We start from the raw sequence: 8,222 nt of genomic DNA, 5'->3' as shown, positions 1-8,222 counted from the left end.
ATTGAGAGATAGAGAGAGGCATAGAGAGAGAGAGAGAGAGAGAGAGAGAGAGAGAGAGAGAGAGAGAGAGAGAGAGAGAGAGAGAGAGAGAGAGAGAGAGCTCATGAGGGAGAGATAATAAGGGTGAGAAATAATTGATTCCTAATATAACGGGATATTCATTTAATTCCTAAAGTGTATATTGGTAAATTTGTATATAGGAGGTAATTAAATTGAAACTTGAGTAGGGAGGGTAATAAAGTTCTCAATAGTGTATAGGTATGTAAAAATCCCATAAATCAACAAGGCGATGTTAAGATATGAGCCCAATAAAATCATACACATTTTGTTTTCATTAAATTTCTTTATTTCAAAATCATACATTGAGAGATGGAGAGAGAGAGGTACTTGTGTTGTGATTAGTGGCGGAGGCAGGATTTCTGCTATGCGGATTCAAAGAAAAAAGTTAAAAAAATGAAAGAGATTGTAGCCAGTGGAAATTGAACCTGGAAGCCCACAAAGGTTTTGAACCCTCTTGACCACTAAGCTATGCTCGTTAGCTTCCTTGAGAAGCTAGCTATATAAGACAAGCAAGAGCCTTTTTCATGATAATACCCTTCGACAATGCAAAAAGGATTGTTAAAAAGGTGATTCTGGTTCAGCACAAAGCTCGATGATGACTGGTGTTAGAGAGTTGGTGAGAATGCCTCCAACTGGCGCTTTAGCGCTGGGTCAGGGTTAAAGGAAAAAGATCTATTGGATCCGGGGCCAGCGCGCGCCACTGATCCACGAAGACCTTAATCACTTTAAGATGGCACCGTCTTCGAGAAACCATTTATCACGATATCAAATCCATCCACCGAAGCCACCGGCTACGATACTATGAGTGCCAGACTTTCTAGGATTCGGACTCCCACGTACCACATCCTTATTGGTACACCTGGCACGTCCGAATTTTTGCCACGTAGAATTATGATGTCTACAGTGCAATTAGTGAGAAAGTTTTGATACTAGCATAACTAGTTTTATAGTTGTATACGGTTAAAACCGGGCCCACCCGATTTTACTGATTAACCGAGACCAGGAGGATGGATTAAGAATCGGCCCCGTAGTATATCAGACCGAGACATGAGGATAAGGTACTGAGTTCGGGATTTGAAGTACCTATTGAGATCGAGACCGGTAATGATCGAGACCAAACGGGATAGACATCGAGTAAGACCGAAGTGTTTACCTTGAAAATGGTATTAACAATTATATTTGATTTTGTGGTTCTAAAAATATGCGATTTATTTCAATGCTAGTTGTTAGGCAATAGATGCTGAATGTAAGTAAAGAGAATAAGATATGCAAACCCAGAGCTGTCACAAGGCCGAGCCTCAAGCTGACTGGTACAGGGGCTTCGAGGTCCAGCTAGGGTGGTTAGTAATGAACAATTAATGGAGAAACAATGATAATGGAGGCCTCAAAGATGGCCTTTTGCGGTTAATAATGAGCAATAAATGAAGAACAGTAAATGAACTGTTGCGGCCAAACGCACACGCAAGCGCACGCGGTCGTCAAGTAATAAAGTGACTAAAAGTCGGATGTCGATCCCACGAGGACTTATGATTAACTATTAACTAAATTAGACGATCCTAATTATCTAAACAAGAATAAAATCAAGAAGTATTTGATTCTAAATTAATTAAAATTAATAAAAACAAATAATGAACTTTGGACAGAGAAAGAGCAGATTTTTATGATATCAATGTAATGAAAACGATCTAGGGTTATGGGCTATCTAACATTCCTATTCTATTCTTCAATTGAATTGACTAACCAATTTATCTAGTTTATTGGTTGACAGGGTTAATATTGCTCATAAGAATCTGTCGAGTTCTTACTCGCCTATTCAAGCTAACCTAACTCCTATATGTCTATGGAATTAGAATCAACAAGAACGCATTTATAGTTCCTGTATTTCAACCAAGCAAGGCAATTAGGTATATGTCTATCCTAATTGCGAATCCATTCCCCGAGGCCCAGGTTCAAGAACTTGCTCTACTCAATCCTATATGCAATCTAGAATACCCACTTTCGAGTTCAACTCTAGATTCGTAGATAGTATTCAATTGGTGATCAAGCAATCAAATAATTAAGCGCAAGATTGAATAAACAAACCAATATGATAAACTAAGAAATCAAAATCAATATCCGAATAACAATAGTCATGAAAAAACCACAACCCTAGAACGTGAAGTTTAGATCCACATAGACATGGTAGCAAAACAACAAATCATACAAAGAAACATAAAAAGACTAAGTTGGTAGAAGAAAAGATGAAACCCGGCCTCCACGGCGGCTCTGTGCTCTTCCTTGGTCAAAAATTCCTCTAAAAAACGTTCTCCTATGTATATATACCAAGTAGGGTTGGGCCCAAACAATTATACCTTCTCCAATGTGAAAAAGGACACTTTTCCCGGGTCAGACGCGCGACTTCGCGCGGTCTTCGCGCACCTTTCTGCCTCAATCTTTTTAGCGCGCGAACTATGCGCGACTTCGCGCGTCTGCTCGTTTTTCACCCTGTTCTGTTCCGAATTTGGAAAAACGCAAAACACGAAAGTTGTAGCCCTTTGAGTTAGATTTCCAGCCTTGTATTGTGGAGCCCAAATGCAGTTCTGCGCGAAAAGTTATGTGTATTTTACTAGACAGTGCGCAATCTGCCTACTGGAGTCTTCGTTTGCTCTAACCATCATCCGTTGACCCCCAAACACGATCCCGGCTTAATTTCTTGAACTTTTACTCAGACTTCAAAGCTTACAATCACTTAAATTCATTGCATAACATCTATGTAGCTCGGAATCACACCTACAAGGCATAAAACACACAATTAGTGCAAAACACTAGCGATTAAAGCGCAAACTCAACTAAAGTGCAGTAAATTAGAGTGTAATAATCGACTAAAATACGTAATTATAGCCCATCATCATGAACAATGAATGAACAAGCGATAAATGTGTAGAATAATTGTTTAAGCAACGAGAGCAGAGAATGTTGTATTGAATTCAATATGTCGTGTTTAAAAAATGACAAGGGTCCCCTTTATATAGGAGGGGAGAATCCCCACATGGTGCATGTCTAATAAATGACGAGGGAATGCTACTGGTACTGCTGTATAACGGCTCAGTACGGGCTTGTACTTTTTCTCGCAGACTCTGTCAGTTCTAATCACGTGCCCTTGGGAACTTCCCACCTTTCCATGACGATCGTCGATTTTCATGCTGCCTCGAGGTATGCTATGTCGAGTCCTCGATATACCCTTTCGAGGTGAGTGCTTCGAGCCTTAGACTGCGCTTTGAGCCCATCGAGGCCGGGCTCGAAAATGCCATAGAAACCTTACAATCGGCCTTTCCTGATTTTAACCGTATACAGATAGTCCCCGCGTTTCTTGGAATGAAATAACAAGGAACGATTTGAATTATTCAACTTTTCGATGCCTCCATCATTATGTCAGTTACGTCACGCGAGTGGTTGATGTGATGAAAAGGGATGTTCAAAAGTCATATTCGCCCGGCTCTTGAAAAGCCTCGAACTGATTACGACGGTTGGCCATCCTTTGGCTTTCCCCAATGCGCACTACTGGCCCCTATAAATACTCCTATCCTTCACTTCCTACTCTTCATCACATCTCAGAACTTTCAACAGCTCTCCTTACTTTTTTCCTGCGCTCGTTCCTCATCCAATTTTTCTCTTTTCCTCTGAAATCTTTCAGTAGAAATGGCGAAGACATCTAGAACCGTTCCCCAAGGTGATAAAGCTTCTTCGCCTTCATGCTCGTCTAAGGGCAAGGCCATAGTGCCTCCTCGTCTTGAGGAATGCATCCCCGGACCCTGTGAGACATCCTTCGATTTCACGGTTGACAAACCTTCTTCGAAACTGGGGCGGTGCGAACCCATGTCCAGATACATTAGCCTGATTGTCACACCTCCTTTTATCCCACCCGACGAGGGGGTATGAGGGAGTTTTTTCAATTAAAGTGACATTATTCGAAATGGGATTAATTATTGATTTATTTCAGAGTCGCCACTTGAGATAATTTATGGTGTCCCAAGTCACCGATTTATTTTAAATCCCAAATCGAGGAAATTTTATTTTTAAAGAGTCTGCGAACCAGAAATTCTAGATAAGGAATTCTGTTAACCCGGGAGAAGGTGTTAGGCATTCCCGGGTTCCGTGGTTCTAGCACGGTCGCTTAGTGATTATTACTTGACTTAAATTGTTTAACTACTCATTTTTAGGACCTATGTGCATTTATCTTTTACCGTTTTTAGTCACTTGATTATTCATATTCAAAGAATTGAGTTACGCGTACGTATACTCTTTTCCTTTAGCGCGTCAAAAACCATGTCACGCGTACGTGTCCACAATTAATCACGCTTTATTAATTAATAAGATTGTTTCGCCCGAAGTTGCGCGAACGCATACCCTGGCTTTAATTTTAAAAATTATAATTATATCACGTGACCATATACACAATCACGATAATAAATTAGAACGCGCTTAAAGCATCCTACGACGTTTGTGAATTAATTATTTTTCCTACGTTTGTTTGAAATTGTTATAGGTCTTAATGTTACATGGACAGAATATCGCTAGGAGCTTTGGTCAAATTATTTACGAATTTATACTAGTATTCTATTAATTACCAACAATTGTTCTGTTATTTATGAAAACTAGAAGTCTATTCACTGACTGGGGCCTAATTTGGGTACAATCCAAGTGACTTACATATAAGGCAAGCAAAAGATTAAATAATTATTCCTAATTAAATAAAGATTATCTATTATGTGGCCATANTTTTCCAATTAAAGTGACATTATTCGAAATGGGATTATTTAATTAATCAGAGTCGCCACTTGGAATAAATTATGGTGTCCCAAGTCACCGATTTATTTTAAATCCCAAATCGAGGAAGTTTTATTTTTAAAGAGTCTGCGAACCAGAAATTCTAGATAAGGAATTCTGTTAACCCGGGAGAAGGTGTTAGGCATTCCCAGGTTCCGTGGTTCTAGCACGGTCGCTTAGCGATTTATACTTGGCTTAAATTGTTTAACTACCCATTTTTAGGACCTATGTGCATTTATCTTTATACCGCTTTTAATTGCTTGATTATTCGTAATTAAAGAATTAAGTCACGCGTACGTGTACTCATTTTTATTTGGCGCGTTAAAAATCATGTCACGCGTACGTATCCACGATTAATCACGCTTTATAAATTATATAAGAAAAATTTGATCGAAGTTGCGCGAACGCATACCTTGCCTTTAATTTGGAAAATCGTAACCATGTCACGCGAACGTGTACATAATCACGATAGTTTATTTATTAATACGCGCCTGGAGCATACTAGCGATTTGTGAGTTATTTATTTCCTAAGTTTAATTTAAGGTTATGATGGATATGGGATTATTATGGATGAAATGAGTGATTTTAGCTATTGTGAATTTATTTCAAAAGATACTTAAAACTAGAGTTATCATTACAACCCAACAATTCATGCTTGTATCTTCTTACTAATTAAAATATTATTGTTAAAGCAAAATACTTATTCTAGTAAAACTTTTAGCATGAGAAACGATACACTGCTTAGAAGAACAGATGCAAAGATCCTATAAACTAAACAAAGCTGTAACGACACACACGAACATGAAAGAAACCAAACGAAAAGGATTTCCATGGCAAAACATTTAGCATTCTTCATTTTTATAGTTTGGGGTTTAGAAAAACAAAATTAAGCACCTACATCCTTAACAACAAAGTTAACTGAACACAATAATATTACACCACCTAATACGACGAAATTAACCAACATGGAAAATTCAAACGACACAACCATAACAGATTATAAAAATTTAACCAAGCATGATCTTCCGAGCAAAAATGGTAAAGAAGAAAACAACGGACCTTTGAGACCTTTAAATATATTAAAGATATTCCAACTGGTTTACAAGAAGAACGCGTCACTGTAGTTGAACATGAACAGACCGTAAGCCGGACACCCGACGGAAATGTCGAACCTCAAGCAACTCGAACGGAACAAAATATCACTGCAAACGACCTCGACTCTCACATCTAAAGGTTTCCAATTGAAACCAAACAGTTCCGGCGGATAACGGTGGCCAGCAGTGATTCTTTTAATCTTTCTTACTCGCTCGTTTTTAGCCTTCATTTTCTGTGTATTGTATCTGTTTTTTGCCCATTCTTTTGCTTGTTGTCGCTGATGGTTTTGGAGATAGATGATGTCTCTTGGTGGTTGTGATTTTGAATAAGAAGAAGAAGGAGTTTCTTCCTTTTCAAAATATTCCTCCCTATTTCGTTGCCCCCTTCTTGATTTGTGAAAATGTCTCTTATAGAGATGTGTGTGTGTTGTCCGTTTTTCTTTTTGGACGTGGGGGATGTGGTGGAGGATTTATGAGAGGAGACCTAAGTGTGTGCAATTGTGGTGAGATATATTAGGGAGTAAAAGTGGAGATAGTGAGGAAGATGGGGAAATGGGGGTTTTAGGTGGAGCAGATCGTGGGGTTTGTTGGTATTTATGTTCCCCTTTTTTTCTTTTTATTTTGTTATTTTTTGTTTGGCTTCGTTAGTTGCTCCTTTTTGTTAATAGCTTTTACTTCTTTTTTTTGAATGAAGAAAATAGAAAGTAAAATGCATAGTTAAAAATATTAGTCAGCTACTTTTATACTTAAATATTATATACATAAGAATACTAAATATTTAAATTGTAGTTTAAATTATACTAATAAAAATACTAAAGCTAACTTATTTATTATAATTCTAATTAAAAGAAACCATATATTTTTTTGTAAATTTTCATTTTCTCTTTACAAATAGAAATNATACTAAAGCTAACTTATTTATTATAATTCTAATTAAAAGAAACCATATATTTTTGTAAATTTTCATTTTCTTCTTTTTTTTTTAGAAATAAATTTTATATTCTAAGAATGTAAGTAAATTTTTTAGTTTTTTTTTTATTTTAAATAAAACCTATTAAGAGTAAGACAAAAGTTTAAAATATTAAGATTAGACCTAAAAGAAATATTTACATTAAAATATAATAGAATTTGGGTGTGGTCAAGAATTAGGTGTTCACACTGATAACCGACACTAGGAAGGTGAAAGCTGACTGCCGCTGGGGAGAGACGGTGCAAGTGGAGGTTCCTTCTCGGGAGGAAGATATAACGACACACAAACCCGATTTCCTTAGTGTATACACATATCCTTTTACCCTAGGTCCGGTAGGACCATCCTCGCCATCGATAGACCCCGTAATCCTTGATTTCTGCGGACAATACCGGGTGACGCTCGGCCAAATTCATCCATCATTCTAGTGCATTGCTTACATGATTAGGCACTTTACAAACATCGTCGAGGGGATGCCTTTTACCCTTGACCATCTGATTAGGACGTACAACCCTCGACTCTATCAAGGCGGTCTGATTAAGCTTCAACGTCGGGCCCCGAAGGCTTTCTTTGGCTGTACCGACGAGGCAAGGACAAGGGGTGGATGAGTCGCTTTCTCCGAGTTAAGACCTCGGATCTAATTCTTGTTGAAAGGATGACATTCCCCAAGGAATGGAATATGAATCGTAAGTGAATATTTTGGTTAAATATATTTTTTCTTTCCTTTGGACCATTTTCCCTCTTGAACTAACTTCCTTCGATGATGCAGCTGCTGAGTGGTACCCTAGCGCGGTTAAGGATCTTTCGGGCTGGGTTCGCCAGCTTGATTCGACTTACCCGTATGCTAAGCGCGTGTGACGCGATCTGGCCAAGGCCCGATGGGAAGCTAAAAATCATGGTGAGGTTTTTCTTCTGTCGTACTTGAGCTCGTTACAGGAGGTACCCCTTAACTGTATTCTCATTTTTCATACCTGCCTTTTGTGTTTGTGCAGGCCTGGGAGATGCCTCTTTGATGAGGGAAGCCTCCTCCGGGGAGGTGGATACCTCAAAACTTTCCATGGAGAAGAAGAGAAAGAGAAAATCGCCGACCAAATCCTCGAAATCGAAGAAGGCGAAAGCTCAAAAGCCTAAGGTTGAATTAGCGGCCCTAACTTCGGAAGCATCGGAGAGCCCTCGAGCTGGGGGCGAAGAGAAGGATGCCTCTGCTCCGGGTCTTGCTGAGCCGACGGTTGTTGAGCCGAAGGCTTCCAAAATAGAAGTTGCTGATGTTGTCCCACCTCAGGTCGAAGAGGCTC

Source organism: Nicotiana attenuata, chromosome 10, assembly GCF_001879085.1.
Source record: "Nicotiana attenuata strain UT chromosome 10, NIATTr2, whole genome shotgun sequence".
Lineage (NCBI taxonomy): Eukaryota > Viridiplantae > Streptophyta > Magnoliopsida > Solanales > Solanaceae > Nicotiana > Nicotiana attenuata.
This window is presented reverse-complemented; position numbering follows the sequence as displayed.